The following is a 24,054-nucleotide window of genomic DNA, read 5'->3' as shown; positions in this document are numbered from 1 at the left end:
TGCCTTCGGCTCAGGTCATGATCCCAGGGTCCTGGGATGGAGTCCTATATCGGTCTCCTTGCTTGGCGGGGAGCCTGCTTCTCCCTCTGTCTTCCTTTCCCCCGGATTGTGCATGCTCTCTCTCTCTCTTTATCTCTCTCTCTGACAAATAAATAAAAATCTTTACTTAAAAAAATATAAACAAAACAAATGACCAAACAAATCAGAATCAGACTCAAATACAGAGAACAAACTGATGGTCAGAAGGATTGGGGGTAGGGGGTGGGCAAATATGTACAGGGGATTATCCACTTAAAAGATAAATAGATTGTGGGGATGAAAATTACAGCATACGGAGCGCCTGGGAGGCTCAGTCAGTGAAGCCTCTGTCTTTGGCTCCGGTCATGATCCCAGAGTCCTGACTTGAGCCCCACATTGGGCTCTCTGCTCAGCGGGAAACCTGCTTCTCCTTCTCCCACTTCCCCTGCTTGTGTTCCCTCTCTCGCTGTGTTTCTCTGTCAAATCAATAAATAAAACATCAAAAAAAAAAAAAAAAGAAAAGAAAAGTAGGGCAGAGGGAATAATATGGTGAGTAACACTGTAGTCACATTGCATGGTGATACATGCTGACTGCACTTGAGGTGAACGTTGTGTAATGTACAGAAATACTGAATTGCTATGTTGTACACCTGAAATGTATATAACATTGTATGTCAACTGCAACCCCCCCCAAACAAACAAACAAAAACCCCCGAAAAGCAAAAACAAACAACATCCAAAGTTGTAGCTTACAACTCCAGCTTATGTAACATCTTCAACGAAGAACAATAAATTTGTAGGGAAATGACAGGACAAGGAGAGCAGTTTCCGGCTTCCAAGGATGGCAGGCTGTGGGACGGTAAATACATGGGAGGGCGCTCACAGAGTAAGGCTCCTCTGTGCATTGCTCTGGTGCTACCTTGGGGATAATAGGAGTCTGTCTCCAGGAAAGGGAGAATTTATAACTTACCTTTAGGCAGAAAGGAGGAGGATAAGGGAAGATTGTCTTGCGTTTCCTGCTTCTTAATCGCTTTTAGCTCAAAATAATTTTTATGTCCAAGAGGCATATTTTGGGGGTGATGTTTTCTAATTTCCTTCAGCTGAATCAGGAAGCCGCTATCACCCTCAGGATGGAAAGCACAATGTGACAAGATAGAGTTCCCGGGACAAAAAGGCCAGAGCCCTTTAAAGAGGAAGCTAACCGAAGTGGAAGCTTCCTTGTGACAAGTGACGCTGCTCTGGGTGGAGCTATGCTATGGGAGCTAGAGCCAGAAGATGATGCTTCTGTAAGAGAGGAGCCCAACATCTCCCACGTCTGCCCTCCCATCTCTAGCAGGTCCCTCCCACTGGCCAGACCCAGACATAAACCAGCTAAGGTGGGAGCCTAGAGAAAGCAGCCTGCAGAAGTAGGCTCTTTTCTTTTCTTTTCTTTTTTTTCCTTTCCTTTTCTCTTTCTTTCTTTCTTTCTTTCTTTCTTTCAGGAGTATTTATTTATTTATTTGAATGAGAAAGCACAAAGTGAGAGTGAGAGGGAAAAGCAGACCTTCATTGAGCAAAGAGCCTGATGGGGGACTTGATCCCAGGACCCTGAGACCATGACCTGGGCCGAAGGGAGACACTTCACTGACTGAGCACCCAGATGCACAAAAAGTGGGCTTTTCTGTGACACTGGTGGAATCAGGTGCCTGCCTGAGGAACAGACCTGGAGGCAAAGGTGCAGCGGGCCATCCTATACCCTCTTTTCGTCCCTACAACTTACATTGTGACCTCTGGTCTTCTCTCCATTCCTAAACACAGGATGAATGTTCATGCCTTCACTGCAGCATGGAGTGCCGTCTCTCTGTTTCTTCCTGTTGGAATTTACAAATTGTTCAAAGCCCAAATGTACCTCATTTTATAACCTTTCTCATGTTATCAGTTACATAGAATATCCCACTGGTACTTTATAGTACTTCAGTTATATTTCTTCTGTAACAAAAATTTTTGCTTTACAGTATGATGACTTGTATATGTATCCTCCTCTCCTAATATTAAAAATATTTTTGGCTAATGCTTGACCAAAAAGCCCCCCTGATTCAATACTCTCTTTGATGCCAAAGTGTGTGGACTGTGAGTTGTGTCCATAGGGCATTACCTGAGGTGGTTTGCCTCCATCCACTGCCCAGGGACTACAGCCCCAGGGCGAACTTCTATTAGTATTAGTTCAAGACGACAGGAAAAGAACTTTCTTCCTGAGGTGTGGGGAGGTTGAAGCTGCAACGGATGTCAAGATTTTGCTCTCTTTTTCAGAGAATCCATTGCTGGCACGAACATAATGTAGTTGGAAAAATAAGTCCATTGAACTTTTAAAAAAGATTTTATTTATTCATTTGAGAGAGAGACAGCACACAAGCAGGGGGAGAGGGAGAAGGAGAAGCAGACTCCCTGCTGAGTCAGCCAGGGGCCCAATGTGGGGCTCGATCCCAGAAACCAGAGTTCATGACCTGAGGAGAAGACAGATGCTCAACCATCTGAACTACTGAGGCACTCTAGTACATTGAACTTTTTTTAAAAGACTGTTTTTTTTTTTTTTTTTTCTTCCAAGGACAGAGAAGATTTCTATCTTTTTTCAAGACAAGGCCCCAGAGGGTAAGAAAGTTGGGGTCTATATGTTTTTCCTTCACAAGTGACAAGGGGGCTGATTTATTAACACCAGTATTAGAGTTGGTCACTATCCACAGACGTACCTTCAAACTATGTATTTTCCAATGTTATGGCAGTCCCTGGAATGGTGAGGTGGTTCCTTTCAGGGTGTGGATTGAGGCTATCCAGGGCCCAGTCTGGATTAAAATGATACCAACTACCTGAATCATAGCCATGCCAAGGGCATGCATTTCAACAGATAAGCCTTAGTTAGTTGTTCCAAGATCTCAGTTTCTAGAAACTTGCAACTATTTTGTGATCTCCACAGACTTTAGATATTCTTCAAAGTCTCAGACTACGGTTTTTTGAGACTCCCTCCTGTACTGTTCTAATTTTGCTTCTTTTCCAGGCATATTTTGTTTTTAAAACATTGAACACTAGTCTGGGCTACATTTTCTATGCATTCCATATTTTTATGCATGGAAAATATGCTTATCCTGAAAATCATGTAAATTGTAAGTTATAAGAATGGACTCTTATTTGTATCCAAGTAAATTGATTCCTTCCATCCTTCAAGATTATTATTCATGAGATTCTTTACAGTGCAGAGTACTGTTCCAGATTCTAGATTCCGAGGAGGTAACGTTAAAATGGGACTTTGGAAGAAGGGAGTCAACATTTGGCTCTATCATTAAGTAGTTCTGTGATTTGAGGTTAATTTCTTAACTTCTGTAAGATTTAGTTTATTTGTAGAATTAGGAGCTTGGACTTCACAAGATTAATTCTAAGCTCTTTCCCAGCTCTGAAATTCTATGATATTATGATTTAAATGTTTGCGTATATGGGGCAGGCAGCTAAAACTCTATGAAGTACACACCTCTGACACATGAGGTCCTAAGAGATATAACCCGATTTTGCAAGTATCTTTGGTGAGTGAGTGGTGGGAGAAATACAGGAAGACATTGGCAACTGTAGGTTACAGACCATCTTTCTGTGACTTTTATCTCCCCTTTTCCTAGTTTTCTATTCAAAACCAGTTTTATCACAATTTGCAGCTGAGTAGAATCAAAGTAGGACATAAAAATCAATTCATGTTTATTCTGTTTTCATAGATCATTTAAAATTACCAAACGATGTGCCAAGGATCTGTAATTGGTCCCGGTGTGTCATTTGTGGGCTCAGATGACGAGACTGCCTAGAGAAGCGAGAATATCATTTCATGACTCCAGGCAGGTGAAGTCTGCACAGAGAGGAAGAGACAAACTCATAATCTGCAGTGAGGCCTGGGTAGTGGGGAGGGCAGGAGAGGGACAGACATAGCAGATAGGAAGGAAAAGGCAGATCAGGGGAGCGAGGACCCTAGAGGCCTGGAACACGTCTGCACTGGGAAAGAATCACAGGAATGCAGGCCCTGGGAGCTTCAACAGTGATTGCTGATCAGGATGATGGCTAGGGGGCTCTGCTCAGTGGCTGATTTCATGCTTTCTCTTTTTTACCATTAGTCACAGAATGAATCAGTTGCATTCAGAGCCAGTATCAGTCATAAAATGACAACTCATTAACTGTTATTTTCCCTGCACAACATTTATTATTGTTGTTTTCCCTTAATGCCAGTTATTATAAATACATTGCAAAAATTTAGGATAATATGCAGGATTATAAGACAAAGACTCACAAGGGCTGATTGTAACCCGTGCACTCCTTTCAATCATCATTTATTAATTTATAGGATGCTCCAGAGTGATCAAATCCCTCACTGAAATCAAAGATTAAGGACAGCCAGACTACGCTTAAAATATCTAAAGAAATAAGTTGTTTACTTTCTTCTTCCCAGGTGCCTTCCCCAAAGTGCCTGGATATGCAAACAGGTGGAGAATCAGGTAGCTTCTTGGCTCTATAAGTCACCCGTGACACCTGCTCTGACATTTCTGAGAGCTCTTCCTGAAACTGACCCATGATGAAGGGCTCCAGCTGGGCTCAAATGGGCAACCTGCTGTTCTAATGTGGTGCGTCCTGGCTGGAGCTAGAGAACCGCATCAGAAAGCGCACTCACGTTTAATGTTCAGTGGATTTTCAGTTCCAAGGTCATTCAACAGAAAAAGATCACCTTTTCAAAAATAGTGCTCGAACAAATAGATAAATAAATGCAGGGGGGAGAAAGAAACTCCAACCCTTAACCCACCCCACGTACGAAGGTTAACCCCAAATGGGCCACGAGGTTAAACGTAAGAGCTAAAAATATGTATGAAAGCTTAAATGAAAATCTTTATGATACTGGATTAGACAAAGATTTTCTAAACAGGACACGAAACCTGTATTTCTAAAAGAAAAATGGAAAAAATGGACTAGATCAGGGGCGCCTGGGTGGCTCAGTGGGTTACGTGTCTGTCTTCGGTTCAGGTCATGATCCCAGGGTCCTGGGATTGAGTCCCACTTTGGGTTCCCTGCTTAGCGGGGAGCCTGCTTCTCCCTCTTCCGCTGCTACTCCCCTGCTTGTCCTCTTTCTCTAATAAATAAAAATCTTTAAAAAAATTAAAAGAAAATTGGACTAGAAAAATTAAAAACCTTTTCTGTTTGAAAGATTTATGTCCTCAAGGAGCTGAGAGCCAAAAAGCAAGCTAAGACCTCACTCAGAGCATATAAAGAACTCTTATACAAAGATAAAAGAATTTTAAATGGGCAAAGGATTTGAAGAGATACCTCACGAAAGTGGCCAATGACCTCACAAAGGATGAACAACACCAGCAGTCATCAGGGAAATGCAATAGGAAACACTGCATTGCCTGTGACTTATACAGCAGACCTGCTTTTAAGAAATTAACATTACATTGAAGACTTCTACTTCCATAATTTGGGAAAATAAAGATTCTATGGTTACTGAGAAGCAGCGAACAATAGTGAAGAGAGATAGAATTGGGTTCTGAGTACTTTGTCATAGAGCTCAGTATCTGCATGAAAATATAATAAAAGGGACAAAAAGGGTATCCAATGGCATTTCAGACATGAGTAGTCATCACAGCTTCATCCTCTCTCGGTGGCATTTCACCTGCTGAAGATCTCCTTGGGACCAAATTCCATTCTCATGTAGGTCATAGTTTGGAGTCTTCTGTGTCACATAATTCTATTATCTCTATTATCACAAAGTGAATCCCTTTGCCACTCAGTGAAAATATAATATACTTTATATTGTAAAGATATCTCTCAGGATTTCCAGTCTTTTTTTTTTCCTTTTGTGTGTGTGTAGTTAGTTCAAGGTGAATTAACCCACCGTGGAAACAACAATAAAAGAAACCCAAGAATCTTGAGACCAGCATCTGATGAAGAAAGGATTAAATGTATGAAGATGAAAGAACAATGAATTTTGAGATGTGAGGGACTGGCTGCATTGGTTCTCATGTTTCGTTTTTTTTTCTTCTGGAAACTGGTTCCTGGGTTTAGGCTATAGAAACCACCAAAGGTCATAGCACCCCACCCTCTCATCAAGTCCAGTCATTTTTTTTTCCTTGGAATGAAACAGACAGCTTTATCATTTGGTAATCCTAGTAGCAGAAGTCTTGAGACTATTATTTACTTAAAAAAAAAAAAGTGCCTCTTCTGGTTTTAAGGGAGTAGCTTGCATCAGAGCATACTTCCTGTCTTGAAACAAACAATAAACATTGGATACAATAAAAAGTCAATAAATAAAAATGGCTATTTAAAAGCACTGGAAAAAAAATAAAAGCACTGGAAGGGAACCAAGGCAACCAGAAATAAAAAAAAAAAAAAAAAAAAGAAAGAAAAGAAAAAGAACACTGAGGTAAGCTTGTCTTGCTCTGCAAATTTTGCCCCTTGAGGCACTTGCTGATGAGCAGTTTGAAGGTCAAAATCTAAATACAAGAGACTTAAAGCTTGTTGTAATCTCACCAAGCTAATGATGTAAAATAGGAGTTTACAGATACCCAGGGACTCCTGACTTCACTGGCAATGTTCTGAAGAAAAGGGAACCATGGAGAAGCGAGGCCATCTTTCCAGTTGGCTTTTGCCCTTTTATATTATAAAATGAGTAAGGATCCTACTCTGAAGAACCTCAGCTTGTTTTCTGTGGAAATACCTGGAGCTTCCCAACTCTTTGTTCAGAATTCGCCTCCAGAGACCACCACAGGGGAAAAAGTTCCCGTACAAGCCCTTCCCTTTTGTGTGCGTGTAGTTAGTTCAAGGTGAATTAACCCACCGTGGAAACAACAATAAAAGAAACCCAAGAATCTTGAGACCAGCATCTGATGAAGAAAGGATTAAATGTATGAAGATGAAAGAACAATGAATTTTGAGATGTGAGGGACTGGCTGCATTGGTTCTCATGTTTCGTTTTGTTTTGTTTTTTTTTTCTTCTGGAAACTGGTTCCTGGGTTTAGGCTATAGAAACCACCAAAGGTCATAGCACCCCACCCTCTCATCAAAGTGACTTTAAGGCAGTAGTTAGCAAACTTTTTCTGTAGAGGCTGGTTTAGTCAATACTTTCAGTTTTTTCTGTCACCTAGTCTCTGTCGCAGCTAGCCCGCTCTGCTGTTGTCACAGGAACACAGCCAGAGACGAAAAGTAAATAATGAGAATGGCTGTGTTCTAATACAATTTTATTTAGGGACACTGAAATTTAAATAAATTTCATCTCATCTTCTTGATTCAAAAGTTACTACTTCCTTTTGATATCTTTCTTTTTTCACCATTTAAAGTTTAAAAAAAAAAAAAGGTGATGGGGATTAAGGCGAACACTTGCGGTGATGAGCACCGGGTGTTGTGTGAAACTGTTGAATCACTAGATCATACACTTGTAACTGATATTACACTGTACGTTAACTAACTGGAATTTAAATAAAAACTTTAAAAAGTGAACAAAATATTTTTTAAAATTCCCATTCTTCACAGACTGTACGAACACAGCTGGTGGGTGCATTGACCCATGGCTATAGTCTTCTGACCTCTGTCTTAGGGTCTCAAGTCCTCCCTGATATTCAGGATCCTCGGAGATGCTCTTTCTCTGTAATGAAGGCACTACTGTCGTATGGAATTTCGGGTAAACACTCTGAGGATAATCTGCTCCTGGAGTCGAGTTCAGCGGCTTAATAGCTGCATCAAGGAAGAGAAGATGGCTTGTTAGTTTCATGGTTATTCTCAGGGATGGCTCCGGAAATAACTTGCTTGATTTTTCTCCTTCTTCAGAGTAACGGGCTCGAAACATGAATGAGAAATCTTTTGGAGTGTCACACTGTACTGTCGAGAAGGCAATGTGGAGTGAGACGTGATTTTTGTTTTTGTCGTTGTTGAAATCTTACATTTGTTAATGAATGGCTTCTATTTATGAACAGGTGTAAGACCACTAGATTCCCGCACACATTCGAGGGTGGGACCCTCAGTAGGGAAGTGAGCGACTGGGCTGTCTGGCCGAAACCACAGTAAAAATACTGACATGTATCTTTTCTTTATGAGTTGAACCAGAGAACAGTCTGATAAATGTGAGAATTAAAAAAGAAAGATCAAATGGCAGTAAGATAATATGGACATATGACAGTACGCATCCAACTGTAAGATTGTTGTAGTTCAGAGATTTATGCTAAAGTGAAAAAATAACACAGAAATCTATCCTGTAGAGTATAATAGTGTTTATGCAAATCTTTTTAATGCAAATGGGAAAATGTTAGAAATGAGTTTTAGGTGGACATAAGGATATCCCATTCCAAGGCAAGTTTCAGTTTTGGAAAAGAAAATCAAACCTGATGTTTACAGCAAATTTGGGAAATGGTTTTCTCGCCTTTATCAAAAACGGCTCCTGTTTTCCCCCCGAGAATACTTCCAGTGGAGGCCCGGAGTCTGAGGAATTTCGCTGACATAGAGAACGGTTAGTGGGACAGACTAAGACAACAGCGAGAGGCTGCTTCAGGGAGGGTACTTTGGCAAGAAATGGAGTATTTGAGTGAAAAGACTCTCAGTACTGTCAGTCAGATGACGGTAGACTTGTCCTAGCCTAGCAGCAAGAGAGACTTGTGCAAAGGCCATTAACTGAAAGGACCAGTAGATGGCATAAATAAGTCAGGATAGACTCAGAGGCTCAAGGAAAGGAAAAGGACATTCTGGCAGCTCCTTACTCACGTGTCTAACGCTTCTGTCTGAGCTGGCACTACTTGCCTCTTGGATCCTAGCTCTCTGAGCTATTGTGACTTTAGTTCACATTCAAGAACGATCCCACAAACACGTCCTGAGGGTGTTAGGACCGAAAACTCAATGCAATGACGAGATCAAGAGAATTATATTTACCAGCATTATTTTCCTATACCCCCATGCTCTCTTTCCTTTCCAACCCCTGCTTTTTCTTCTTCCTCTGTTGCTCCCTCCCTTCCTGCCTTCATGCCTCAGGTGCAAATAGGTGAGCCCCTTATGCTCTGCGGACCATCATCACCAGTCATCAAACCCTCTATTTTTAAACTTTCCCCCTCTTCTTCTTGGACTTCCAAACAGTTGTTCCCCATACGCATTCACGTGCATGTATTGGAGATCTACTCTTGACAGTGTATGTACACGGGTGGCATATGTAGTGTTTTGTACATATTTATATTCTTAGTGTTCACGAATGGCGTTATTTTGTTGATTTTTGGTTTCGCTTTTTTTTTTCACTGAAGGTTTGGTTTCTGAGAAATGTTCAAGTTGCTGCTGCTTTTAATTGCTATCTATGATTATTCCACGGTGTGGACCTACTACATTTTAATTGGCTCTTCTTTTAGTGATGGACAAGGCTGGGCCCTGATTGTTTAGGGGTTATCTTTCATTTGTATCTTTCCTTAGCACATCGTCAGATTTAAGGAAAAAACTACATGTTGTCAAATGGCTTCTAAAAATGTGATAAACAGTGAATCAGACTGAGAAGGCAAGCTGTGTGTTTTAGAAAAGCATTCTGAGTCCAGCACAGATCTGCTCTGCTCCTTTAACGCTACTGCTAGAAGGAATTTCTGATTCTCATTATTCCTAATTTTTACATTTTTTTACTAAATATAAGGAGGAAAATCAAGGAGATATTTATGTTCATTCCATTCTTAAATTTATTTTCTCTCGTTCTAACAGTGGAATCTGAAGAGAGAACAAAAGCGAGAATGTTCTAAAATTAAAATAACTGGTTATTGTTTTATAACCACCATCGTGGCTATTTCTCACCTGACACCTCTCTACATACATAATACTTTTTATGGAAAATGCATATGTGCTCTGCGACATTAAACACCGTTAAAATATTTATGCCGCATGGATGGGCACTATGGTAGAGTAGAAAGACAGTATTTTTTGGTGTAAACCAGGAGTGTCTACACATGAAGGCTGCTATGGATAAATTGTGTCTCCTTAGAATCTGTATTGAAGCCCTCTTCCCCATGTGACTATGTTAAAGATGCGGTACTTAAGAAGGTTATTGATAAATGAGGTCATAAGAATAGAGCCCAGATTCACCAGAATTGGCGCTTCTGTAAGACGAGGGGGCGACGCTAGACCCTCAACCATGTGAGGACATGGCAGGAAGGCCATCTTCTGCCAGCCAGGTTTAGGCTCTCACGGAAACCTGACCTGCTGCCACCCTGATCTCAGCCTTCCAGCCTCCCACCCATCCTATGGTATTTTGTGACGGCAGCCCAAGCTGACTAATGCAAAAACCCAGATAAGTATTTTAGGCTTGGGCCCCAGGACCAGCATAACAAAGCTTTTTCTGGAATGCCTTTCTGAGCTTTGCGCAGTGGCAGTATCATAGCCAATGAGGTTTATCCGAGGCGCGATTATTGCTAATTGGAATGCCTTTCTGAGATGGTGACAGTTGGCTGAGAAATCAATCATGAGCGGGATATTATGCAAAATTCAAGGTGTTCCTGGCAGAGCAAACAGTAGGTGAGAAGTTCTCAAGGTGGGAGGTGGTCTCCAGCTGGTGGGGGGCAAGGTATGCTCAGGACAACTGGACCCAGTGTGTCTGGCTTAGAGTGTGAAAGTATGAGACATGTGGAAAAAAGGAAAGAGAATGAGGAAGGTAAAGTCATGGTGAGAAGATGGAAAGAAATTTGGTTTTCTCATAAGGGTTGTGGGAAGATTTCAAGTGTGTGCACGTGTGTTCTGTGTTTAATTTTGTATTTCTTTTGGACACTTTAAAGCCTGGGAGTAACTTGATCTGATTTATGGTTTTTTTTCAAAATTACTTTGGCTTTTAAATGGAATAGAACGTGGGTGCCCAGTTGGGAGTCATTTGTAAACATGTAGCGTTGGTGCTGGAAAGAGTGGGTAGATTTCAGGTTTTATTTCCGTGTGGAATCATCAAGATTTGTGGATGGGTTACAAATGGAAAGCAAGAAAAAGACAGGATGACACACCATGTTTTGGTTTCAACAACTCTAAGAAGGATGCTGCAATTTGCTAAGATGGAAAAAAATAGCAAAAGAATAATCTTTTCCTAAAGAGAAGAAGGCAAGAGTTTATTTTGGGAATATTGCATATAGGATGTTATTAGAAATGCATAGAATTTTGAGTAGGTAGTTATGCACAAATCCACATCTAAGTTGAGAAGGGGGGTTGGTGTGTTGTCTTCAGCATAGAGATGGAAGAAAAGCCACAGGACTGAACAAAAGCTCCCAGGCGTCAGTGAGCAGGGAAAAGAGAAGAGGGGGCTCAGGACTGACCCTTGGGACATTTAGAGGCTGAGCAAGGAGAAGGACTCATCAAAGGGCACCAAGAAGAAGCCTCTGGGAAAGTAGGAAGAAAATTTACCTCAGGATAGCAGTTACTGTAGAAATGAAGATCAGAGAGGATTTCAAGGAGAAAAGAGAGGTTAGTAGTTTTGGATGCTGATGAGAGGTTACGAAGGATGAAGACTGAGCGTGACCATTGGGTTTGTCAATGATGGCTGCCCACGGAAGCGACAAGAGCAGTTTCTCTAACAGGAGGGGAGAGAAGCCCTAATGAAGAGTGTTGAGGAGAGAATAAGAGTATGAAATTGGAGATTCAGAAGGAAAAGAGCACATGAACCGAAGTTGCCTCATAAAGATGATCTCTGCTGCTTACTAACTGAACCATCTGGGAAAAAATCACTTAATGTCTTTGAATCTCATTGTGTTTCTCTGTAAACTGAGTCTAAAATAGCACACACAGGTTTTGAAAGAGGGTTAAATGAAATAATGCAGGAAAGTGCAAAATGCAAGCATAGACTTTACATCCATTGATTTTTGCCTCTCACATTCTAGTCATTCGATCTACCCTCTTCTTCAGGAAAAGAAGGTCTCCAATGTAGACAGTCACAGCTGGCTTTTCCAAGAGCCAGGGAACACTGGTGTTGTGAATACTAAAACACCTAAAAAGAAAAAAAAAAAAAGATTCTGCTGCTCTGGTTTCCTCACCTGTGCACGATGTGCACGAAGCATAAAGACCTCCATCTCGGTTCCTGGAGGCCACCCACATGGGAGAGCAAGAGGATGTTTGGATCAGATCCTGAAAACGCTCCTTGGGATCTGTCCAATGTTTCTGATCTGAGGTCCAGGCACATGTAAGGTGTATGTGCCTCGGGACTGAGTGATGATAGAACACTGATAAGCCAAAGATGATGCACTTTTCCCCCAGAAAGCAAGATTTGGTGCTGAGAGGTTCTAGGAGCCCCGTTTTGTGTTCCTCTTTAATTGCATTACACGTGCACTTACACTCATAATAGAAAATTGGGCTGAAAGAGTTGGTGAATGGCTCTCCTCCATCTTCAACAGTATTTCTTTCCCCAGGAGATTTCAGTTTCATTGCAGGCCACACTAGTACCCACAATCAAAGGAGAGTGAGTTATTCCAACTGAGAGACTTGCCACATTCAATTTGCCTTCTTTTAAGCATGTGTCCTTATTTGTGTCTACTTCCCCACCCCTGCACCTGTCACTAGGAAAAAAATAGTCTCCTTAAGTTTCATAGTTAAAAAATGCTTTACTGATTAAAATATTTATGTAATAACAATAATAATAACTAATTACATCCAGCTTGATGAGTTTTATATCACGTTTCAGCCAAATAGGGCTCAAAACAGCTGAGCTATTAAATCCTGATAAGTGATAATGGAAAAGACTGCTCAGCCTTAACTATAGTGAAGCTACCAGCAGCGCTATAATTATAATTTCCTCTTTCATTAAGGGCCATAATTTGCCATTGATTTTTATGTAAAACCCTATCGCCTTCAATGGGAATTCCTTACATACAGCAAAGGGGAAAATATGGCTTTTGTTAGTTCCTTGAATGTTCCTAAAACATTTAAACTCTAATTCTTTACATAGTGATGGAATCATCCTCTACTTTCTATTTTATTTTCTGTAAAAAGTATACATAAAGCTACCACAATTCTGCTTAGACTGTTTACAGCATTTGGAAAAATTTGGCACGGGATCATATTTTCAAGAGAACAATAACACAAGTTGTGTCTGAGGTTTGATATAAGTTCAAGAGAACAATTGTCATAGAATCAACAGAATCCCTTGACTCATACTTCATCCACCTTTCACCGTTTTATTGTTTTTTTTATTTGTGTGTGCGTGCGTGTGCATGCCCATGTGTGTGTTGATAGTGTCTGAAGTCTATGAACTTCCTGAGATATGTTCCCATGGGATATGAGATATCATGCGAAGGAGGTGAATTCCCTTTTCCTCCCAAATATCTACTCACCATTCCAGTTACCCCACCTCCCACACTCTCCACCTCCTTCTCCACTTATGCGCACAGTCTCTTGCACCTAGATGCCTTCTGTTACAGGGCACAACCACTTGCCAGAATTCACTTGCCATTAAAGCAGTAGAGTTGGAAAATGGTAACTTACTAGATCTCTTATCAGTATTCCTCGTGTCTTCCTCCCTCCCGAACCCACCCTCCCTCCCTCCCACCCTTCCTTCCTTCCTTTTTTCCCTCTTCTTTTCCCCTGCTAAGGGCTTGATGCTCCCTAATGAGAAGTTAGGACACTCCTGCCTTGTTAGTTAAAGCAAAAGTGTGAATAATTTTCATGTGGGAGGGAGCACCCGGCTCCCATGCTAACTGAGCCTCCTGTGAGAAGGTCCTGGGAGGATGGTTGCCTGTGGATTCTACGTTTAGGAGTGGAGCTAACTCTGGGCTGGTGCACAGTGTTGGTGGGGAGGGGGGACATGAATCATGGTTCTCCTTTGCTTATTATTTTCTAAAACAAAGTATGCTCCAGCAGTTCACGGTAAAAGTGGTCTCCTGAGTCAGCATCCGTCTGGGCATGCCTCGAGAGTTTAGCTCTGCCACTCTCTCACCAGGCGAATGGGGACAAGTCACCCAACCAGGCTGGGCAAAGTACCTGTTACAAGCTGAAGGTTAAGAATCAAATGGCACTAAGTCCTCTATTACCGGTTATTGGTGCTTAACAAACCAATCCAAAATTCAGATATCGAACAGTAATTGATTCCTGCCTATGTGCCCATTTGGACTATGGGGGGTAAATAGATCTAGGGAGAGTACAACTGGGCGGTTCTGCTTCAGATGGCAGATCCAGCTGAAACTGCTTTGAGGGCCGAGCTCAGCTCTGCTCTGCCTGTGAAAATTCTGGGCCCAGGCTGAGGGGGCAGGAGCTAACCTGAGGAAGCTCTCCTTATGGTGGTATCAAAGGCACAAAGTAAAGCCCCTGCCAAGGCTCATTTTGTGTCAGGTCTGCTAACATCCCTTCGGTCAAAGTAAGCTGTGGGACTTTTTTCTGAAGTGATGGTATAGTAGAGAAGTATATTTCTTTTCTCTTTTTTTAAGATTTTATTTATTTATTTGACAGAAAGATCGCAAATCTCTCTGTCAAATAAAGGCAGAGGCTTTAACCCACTGAACCACCCAGGCACCCCAGGAAGTATATTTCTTCCATGGAGGTGGGGTAGGGAGGAAGAGTATTGTGCAGAATAAGATTATAAGCGGAATTATTTTTTCTAGATACGTATGTTTCCATTTTATGTGTTGGTATTTCCAGAAAGGAGGGGTTCAACAGAATGCATTTGGGGGGCAATTTTTTTAATTGTGGAGATGAGGTTCTAGGGATAAAACAAAGCTTTGAAGTTGCTAATCAAGTACACCATGAAAAACTTTTTTATGTTGATTTTATTGTATCTGTGTTTAAAAAAAAATCCATCAATTGACTTGTTAATATTTATGGGCTGAGTGAAACTCGAGGTGCAATGCCATTGGGGTTCAGAGAGGATACACACATGGCAAGAAATTTGAGGTAGAGTCTCTGAGGGAAACATTACTATCCCATTTTATGTATGGTGTCTAATTAGAAATAGTAGCACAGCAGATATTAATTTGCCCAGAATATATAATCATGTGTGCAAAAATACAACTTCCTTTTCCTATAACTGAACTTAATTTCCATTTCAAGCCATCTTCCCATCCAAAGGCATGAAAGGTGTTTTTTTTTCCCCTCCTTACACTTGCAGGTATTGAATTTCAGTCAAATTCAGGGATTCTTCTTTTGGGGAAGGGTCGTTTCAGGTTTAAACTAAAAGGAAATCAAGATGTTCTCCCTCCTCCTTATTCTCTTTGAGGATAATTCTCAGTCCCAGAGCAATGACCCAGCGCTGTGGTATCAGTGAGCTGACTGGTCTGTCCTTTGCTGTGTCCAGTGAGGTCGTCAGACCACCTGTGGGGCCGTCACAGGGTGTCTTCCCTTTATGCCATCAGAGTTTGGAAGTCAAGTGTATAATATTAGACTGTAGATAAAATCTCACTTCTCAATTCTGAGGATCCTTGGGTGTACCTTGTTTCTGGAAACTCATGCCATGCTGGAGATATGAAAAGCAAAAGCAAACAAAAAATGTGGGCAATTCTTGGCATCCTGTCAGGGCATGGTGAAGCCCTGTGAGGAGGGCTTAGAGGGTTTCTCATAGGGATCTCTGTGTAGATGCCCTCTCTTCTCTGTTGGGCTATTCCCCATGACTCCAGAAAGGTAATGAGTCACCTACCTCCCGGTCTGCAGATCCCTCGATTTATCGTGGCCCTTGATTATTCCTCCTCCCCAGGAACTGACTCTAAGGCTACAGGTGGGCCTTAGGCCAGTGGGCCACTAACTAATTCTTCTTTCTTGCAAGCTTGGATGATCTTTATTAAGTGGGCCACAGTTTCCGAGGAGAGAGTGTTTTCCCATGTTATTTTAAATATTTCTACTCTTTCCCATGAATTTACCAAATGACCTGGCTCTTTTTGATCTTTGAGGCTGAGAATGGGACATCTTTCTTCACCAATCCTACTCACCCTAGAGGTGATGAACTGCCCTAAGGAAAGCTGATCACAGGGCAAAAAGGAAGGAAGAGGACAACATGCCAGTCAGTTTATCTTCCTATATCATGCCATCTCAGCAGTCTTAGGAAATGAGAAAATAGACTTTAACAACAGTCATGTTTTGGAATGGTAAGACTCCTCAGTGTTTTTGAGTATTTTCTCAACCTCATCTCATTTAATTCTCACAGGCGGCTCTCTGGGCTGGAGCTGATTGGCAGCTGTGGAAGTGTGGCTAAGCTCTATTACCTAATGAGCTGTGTCTCCTGGGACTGTTGCTTTCACAGGGCAGGGAATCTGGGTACACGAGCAGCTGGAACCACCTTGGAGAAAATGCTGTATCTTTTCATGCATAATCCTTTTTTTTTTTAATTCATAAATTTGAAATTGCTAAATAGCAGTGGATATTTATTGAGGCTTTGCCAGACATACTTAAAGATGATTCTATTCATAGGGATTTAGCCTCTCAGAAAACTTCAAGGATTCAACCTAAAAGGCAGAGCTATGTAAGCTCACAAGCATACAATTCTGTCTTCACCTTCCTCTTGCCCACTCTGTTGGCTCTTAAAGTTGGGTGTCCTCAGTGAGCCTAAACCTAGGTTCAGCCTCCTGTATAAGTACGGAGACTAAAAAGCGTGCAAGGAAAACTGAAAGAAAAATTTTGCTTTGTACTGTAAACAATTATTAGGACACGAGCCCATCTGATGTTCACAGAATGGGAAGCAAAGTCATTCTCTTGTTACAGACTGGTGTCTGATAAAGTCTAATTCAAATCCTGTCCCCACAATGTATTTAAACCATGTGACCTCAAGCATTCTGTGACTCAGTTCATTCATCTCTAAAATGGGAATTATAAAAACAACTACTTCATTATTTTGTTACGATGTAACGAAACTTTCTGTGGCTCAGTTCACTCTTCTCTAAAACGGGAATAATAAAAACAAGTACTTCATTGTTTTGTTACGATTAAGTGAATAAATATAGGAGCTAGACCATTTACGGGTTTAGAGAAAATATGGCCTTGTATTGCTATGGTATAACTCCTTATAAAGGAATTGGGACAATTTCTTATTTTCCTTTCTTTCTTCCTTCCTTCCCTGCCCTCTTCCTTTCTTTCTTCCTTCCCTCCCCTGTTCCCTCCTTTATTTGAAACTACCATTTTCTATAATTTTTCTGATCAACAAAGACTGTTTTGGTTGGCCCAGTGTTCCGCCACTGCCAATATTACCGATATTTCTTAATTTTTTTAGAGTATTTTAAAAAAAAATATTTTATTTATTTATTTAATAGACAGAGATCAAAAGTAGGCAGAGAGGCAGGCAGAGTGAAAGAGGAGGAAGCAGGCTCCCCGCTGAGCAGAGAGCCCCATGTGGGGCTCGATTCCAGGACCCTGAGAACATGACCTGAGCCGAAGGCAGAGGCTTTAACCCACTGAGCCACCCAGGCATCCCGCAATATTTCTTAATTTTATTTCTATATTTTTAAAAATAACCTTTTTATTTTGGAATTAAATTTAGACTTAGAGGAAGTATGTAAATATAGTAAAAAGGGTGTCCCATATACCCATTACCCATTTTCCCTTAATGTCTTACCTAATCATGGGACTTTTGTTCAAACTCAGAGATTAACATTGGTATATTACTATTAACTAAACTAAAAACTCTATTTGGAGTCCACCAGTTTTTTCTGTCAGTGTCATTTTTCTATGTCAGGATTCAATGCAAGATATTGGATTGTATTTAGTTATTTCTATTTTTTAAAGAAAATATATATTCATAAAATATAAATCTTGGGAAAAAATGAAACCAACCACCATTGATTTGTTTATAACACACTGATTTTGATAAATTAAGCAAAAGTGGCAAGAAATTAGAAAGTTTTGATTCTTAGGTCCCATTAATATGACTGTATTCTGTATGAATAATGTCCTAACCCACTTTGCTATTTCTAAAATTGCTTGAGAAAATAAGTAGAGTGAGGCCAGAAACTATGATTATTTACTCAGTCAGGATCCTTTAAGGTAACTGTCAGGAAAGATACGATACACATTATAAATGTCATTAATTATGTACAGTCTTTTAAGTGTTTGGATTTTAGTTTAATTGGGATAAATGCTACTTAGTTTTAATTTGTATAAGAATAATGCAAATAATATACAAATTATCTTGTTAGATCATAGTTTGACATTCACTTAATTTTTATTACTTAAATGGTAAAGTTATTCAATTTTTTTGCTTAAATTTGGTCATATAAAAATAAAGAGATAGATGTAGATGGTCTTGAAGGCTCAGTTAATCCTGGAAATCCCCTATGTTTTATTTTATTGTATGTTTTGAGTTATATTTTCCATATTTTATTTATTTCATATTTCATTTCACAGTAAATCATGCATGGCTTAAGTCTGCTAAATATTTTTCTTGAATTCTCTTGGAAAAATAAGTTCTTTTGGAGGTCTTAACACACTTTGTTTATCTATAGAGCATTACATTTGTCCATAGATTTGACCATTTGGTTTCAATAGGTGCTGGTAAATTTAAGGTTTGCTTTTTTGAGCCTTAAGAGGAGCGCTCAGCTCAAGGATAGATGAGGAAGTGTGGCTTGGAAATGATGCTTCTACACAAAGACAACATGTACGGCTCACCTCAGAGTCTCACAAGAACCTCAGCAGTATCTCTGGGCCTCATCTTCTAGTCTCAGTATAAATACCAAAGAGTGTCATTGAGAAGCCACAGCTTTGGCTAATGAAAGTTTAAACTCCTTCTGTGCTTTATCCCATTTTTTCTCCTTTAACCGTAAGTATGTACTTGTATTTTTAGGGAGGTCCCTTGAAAGCACCCCTTATGGCCCACAAAGTGGCATTTTTGGTCCACCATCCATCATCCTCCATAAAAGCCTGATGAACTTGAAGGTTTTAGTTGAGACCCTCCTCAGATTTGTATGTGACCTGGAAGTATGTCACATGCAGAGAGGGCTTGCTGTAGTCCTTTCAGGACTTTCATTCTGCCACAGAGTATATTACATGAAATTTCTGCTTACTACATTTTGTTTGAGTTTTCAACTGGTTCTGGAGATATAAACTGAGTCATGTTTTCCCGAGGGGGTGATGGATCCAAGAGTGATCCTCTGGGCTTGGAGAGCTATACTGCAGCGTTTTAGAATCTGTCATTTATAAAGAGTATAAATCCTTCCACTTATTTTTGAAAAGTGGTTTTAGAAATGAGTCTGGTGTTTGGGACTGAATGCAGTTTTGAAAATTATATTTTAGCTTCATTCTGGCTGGCTGGGATTTGTCTAAACATGCATATTTTTCTACAACATGTCCCATATCTGACAAGAAAGGTGAACAACTCTGATTGCTATCATTATAGGATATTTTTATAGTCTGTCTGTGAAATGGAAGTAGTTGTAAGTTAACTGATATTATAATACACTTGTTTAATGCATAGCACGTGGTTAGATTCTGTCCCACAAGAAAGACTAGCCATTTTACCATCCTTGTTGTTGAACATATGGTATGGTTTTTCTGTCACCAAACATGGTATCTGGTCGTGGTAGAGTGGCCTGCAAACCCTCTGCCACAGGGCAGAAATCTGTGTTTTCCACTGCCCTGGTATGTTTTCCTGTCCATCAGTTCTCTGTAGGTTTCTAGATGTTCTTCAACTTCCTCTGGATTTTCTCACCTCCATAGTTGGCTCACTTCACTTCCTCCTTCTGGAATGTCCATGTCTGCCATCACAGCTCTGACATGTTGCCCGTGGTTCAGGGTTGCACTGACCTGCCACCCCCATGAAGCATGAGCAGCGTCCAGCAGGCCTCTGACAAGTTGCGGCTACTGAACACGTGCTCATTCTCTCCTTCCTTCTTCTTTTCTTTGTTCCATTGTATCCTCCCAGTCCAAAGGACATTTTTCCTTTTCAAGCGTCTCATATTTTAATAGCGGCAGAACAATGACTCTCCCAGTTTAATTTTGTTTCTTCTAGCCTAGAACACACTCGCTGGAAGGAACCATCCTTTGTTTATGGTCTCTCACGGGGCCTGACGCTGAAGTCTCTGCTGTTCTCCTTGCACACAAACTTTCCTCCTTTGACAGCAGATTCATGCTGGTTTGTTTGGTCACCTCTTTGTATCTGGGCTAGTCCTGCGGGGCACAGGTCTTCTTCTACAGATGGTAAGCTCCTCGAGAGCAGGTTTCATGCCAAGTCATTTTATCCTTGAAAGTACAAGAACAGTACTTTCACAGTTCCATATAAAATGACATTTACTGTCCACTTTTTAGAAGTTTTTATTTTTATTTATTTGTTTGTTTGTTTATTTATGTTAATCCCTATTTCCAATATGGGGCTTGAACTCGTGACTCCAAGATCAAGAGTTGCATGCTCCTCTGACTGAGCCAGCCAGTTGCCCTTAACTGTCCACTTTTTAGAAGAGGAATATATCTCATTAGATTAGAAACAGAGAGAGAATGGGTTGGGGGGGGTTGTCATGTAACTTATATCACATTCTAAACTTGGATGAGAGGAGACTGGTGATGTTGATAAGGTAGGGAGAAATTAGCAAAGATTTGGAATATTTGTTTCAGAAAAAAATTGATAATTCTGTTATCATTGGTTTAAACTCTGTTTCTGAGTTGCATGTCAGTTGTGTTTATATTTTTCCAGTCACTGAGGCTTTTCCTGTTTCCATTTTAGTGTGTCACAAAATTTAGGGCTCCTTAAAAGATTAAGAAGTGGAAGCACCATGGGATAAACAGAAATATTGGCTTCACTTATAATTTTTTTTTAAGATTTTATTTATTTGAGACAGAGTGGGAGAGAGAGCACAAGTGGGGGGAGGGGCAGAAGGAGAGGGAGAAGCAGACCCCCTGGTGAGCAGGGAGCCCTAGATGGGGCTTGATCCCAGGACCCCAAGATCATGACCAGAGCAGAAGGCAGACGCTTAATCGAATGAACCGCCCAAGTGCCCCTACTTATAAGTTTTTACTTCATTTTTTAAACTTAGAAAAATTTTTAGTCAGTTTATTTAGATTAAAAAAAAATTACCCATTTCTTCACCTAGCTTCTTGCAGCCACCTCTATATTTATGAGATTAGGTTTTTGCTTTTTTGGTGATTCCACATATAAGAGAGACATATGGTATTTGTCTTTGACTTATTTCACTTAGCATAATGACCTTGAGGGCAATCCATGGTGTCACAAATGGCAAGACTTCATTCTTTTTTATGGCTGAATAATATTCCATTATATATGTATGTATATATATGACCATAGTTTATCCATTCATGCATCAATAGACACTGCGGTTGGTTCTGTATCTTGGCCTATTGTAAGTAATGCTGCAGTGGACATGGGGGGTGCATTTATCTTTTTGAATTAGTGTTTTTCTTTTCTTCAGATAGGTATATAGAAGTAGAATTGCTGGATTATATGGTAGTTCTATTTTTAGTATTTTGAGGAAATTCCGTACTGTTTTTCATAGCAGTTGCACAAATTTACATTCCTGACAACAGTGCACAAGGGTTTTCTTTTCTCCACAGTCTTGCTCACACTAGTTATTTCTAGTCTTTTTGATAATAACCATTCTAGCAGGTGTGAGATGACATCTCATTGTGGGTTTGATTTGCTTTGCCTGATGATGAGTGATGCTGTGCATCTTTTCATGTACTGGTTGGTCATGTTGTATATGTCTTCTTTGAAAAGATGTTTATTCATCTTATCCTTATTTTTAATTTTTTTTTTTTTTTGCTTTTGAGTTGTATGAGTTCTTTATGTATTTTGGATATTGATCTCTTATCAGTTAATTGGCTTGAAAATATTTTCTTCCAGTCAGTAAGTTACCTTTTTATTTTGTTGATGGTTCTCTTTGCTGTGCAGAAGCTTTTAGTTTGATGCAGTCCCATTTACTTACTTTTGCTTTTTTTTGTTTTATTTTTGGTGTCAGATTAAAAAAATCATCGTCAAGACCTATGCCAGGGAGCTTATCACCTATCTTCTAGGAGTTTTATAGTTTAAGGTCTTTCATTCAAGTCTTTAATCCACTTAAAATTAATTTTTGTGTATGGAATAAGATAATGTTCCAGTTTCACTCCTTAGTATGAGACTGACACGCTGCCTACTGCGCTAAGAAGGTACTTCACTCCTTAGTATGTAGCGGTCCATTTCCCCAACATCATTTATTGAAGAGACTCTCCTTTTCACATTGTACATTCCTGCTTCTTTGTCACAAATTAATTGACCATATATGTGTGGGTTGATTTCTTATTCTGTTTCATTGATACTTGTGTCTGTTTTTATGCCAGTACTATGCTAATAGTTACTCTAGCATTGTAATATAGTTTGAAATCAGGGAGTGTGATGTCTCCAGCTTTGTTCTTTTTTCTCAAGATTGCGTTGGCTGTTTGGGGTCTTTTATAGTTCCATATACACTTAATCTTAGGATCGTTTGTTCTGTTTCTGTGAAAAATACTGTTGGAATTTTGATAGGGATTGAATTGAATCTGTAGATTGCTTTGAGCAGCATAGGCATTTTAATAATATGAATTCTTCCAATCCATGACTACAGAACATCTTTCCTTTTATTTGTGTCTTCTTCAATTCCTTGCATTAATGTCTTGTAGTTTTCAGTATATAGGTTTTCACCTCCCTGGTTAAATTTATTATTAGGTATTTTATTATTTTTGATGCAATTATAAATGGGATTGTTTTCTTAATTCCTCATTCTCATAGTGTGATTGTTTTCTTAATTCCTCATTCTCATAGTATTAGGTATTTTATTATTTTTGATGCAATTATAAATGGGATTGTTTTCTTAATTCCTCATTCTCATAGTGTAAAGAAACAAAACAGACTTTGTGTATTGATTTTGTATGCTACAACTTTGATGAATGTGTTTATCAATTCTAATAGTAAAGATGGAGTCTTTAGGGTAGGTGTTTATATATAATATCATGTCATCTGCAAATATTGACAGTTATATTTCTTTCTTTCCAATTTGGATATCTTTTGTATCTTTTTTCTTGCAAATTGCTCTGTATAGGACTTCCAATGTTAAGTTACATGAAAGTGAAAAGAGTGGACATTCTTGTGTCCCTGATCTTAGAGGAAAAGCTTTCAGCTTTCCACCAAAGAATATGATGTTATCTTGGACTTGTCATATATGGCCTTTATTATATAGAGGTTCATTCCTTCTATACTTAATTAGTTGAGATTTATTATTTAAATGGAAGTTGAATTTTGTCAAATGGTTTTTCTACATCTATTGAGATGACCATACAATTTTTATTCTTCATTTTGTTAATGTGGCACACCATATTGACTGATCTGTGGATGTTAAACCATCCTTGCATTCCTGAACTAAGTCCCAGTTGATCATGGTATATGATCCTTTTAGCATATTGTTGAATTTAATTTGCTAACATTTTGCTGAAGACTATGCATGTGCTCATCATTGATATTGGTGTGTAAGTTTCCTTTTTGTGGTATCCCTGTCTGGTTTTGGTATCAGGATAATGCTGGCCTCATAAAATGAGTTTATGAGAGTTCTTCCCTCTACTATTTTAGAAGAGTTTGAGAAGGATTGGTGTTAATTCTTCCTTAAATGTTTTGTAGAACTCACTAGTAAAGTTGTCTGGTCCTGGACTTTTGCTGTTGTTGTTGGGAGGTTTTTGATTACTGATTTCAATCTCCTTGCTAGCAATTGGTCTGCTCAGATTTTCCATTTCATCATGCTTCAGTCTACGTTTCTAGGAATTAATCATTTTGTCTAGGTTGTCCAAATTGTTGCCATATAATTATCTATATTAGTCTCTTAAAACCCTTGGAATTTCTGAGGCATCAGTGTAAAATCTCTCTTTCATTTCTGATGTTATTTAGTTGGGTCATTTCTTTTTCTCATGGTGAGTCTAGGCAAACTCTTATCAATTTTGTTTACCTTTTCAGAGAACTAGCTCTTAACTTCATTGATTTTATTTACTGTCTTTTAAATCTCTATTTCATATATTTCTGCTCTATGTTATTTCCTCCCTTCTAACTTTGGGTTTTGTTTTTTTACTAGTTCCTTGAGGTATGATGTTAGGTTTTTTACTTGAGACAGACTTTTTGTTTGTTTGTTTCTGAGGTAGGCATTTATTGCT

General features: G+C 39.6%; 1 non-coding gene across 1 annotated transcript; it reads left to right on the top strand.

The window, feature by feature from the left end:
• Positions 1-10,376: 10,376 nt before the first annotated feature.
• On the top strand, positions 10,377-10,515 carry LOC123928000. Its single transcript, XR_006815582.1, has one exon. It is a non-coding gene; the product is annotated as a U4 spliceosomal RNA (small nuclear RNA).
• Positions 10,516-24,054: the final 13,539 nt, after the last annotated feature.

Source organism: Meles meles, chromosome 1 (genome assembly GCF_922984935.1).
Source record: "Meles meles chromosome 1, mMelMel3.1 paternal haplotype, whole genome shotgun sequence".
In the NCBI taxonomy this organism is placed as follows: domain Eukaryota; kingdom Metazoa; phylum Chordata; class Mammalia; order Carnivora; family Mustelidae; genus Meles; species Meles meles.
The sequence above is the reverse complement of the archived record's forward strand: the minus strand, read 5'-3'. Positions and strand labels throughout refer to the sequence as shown.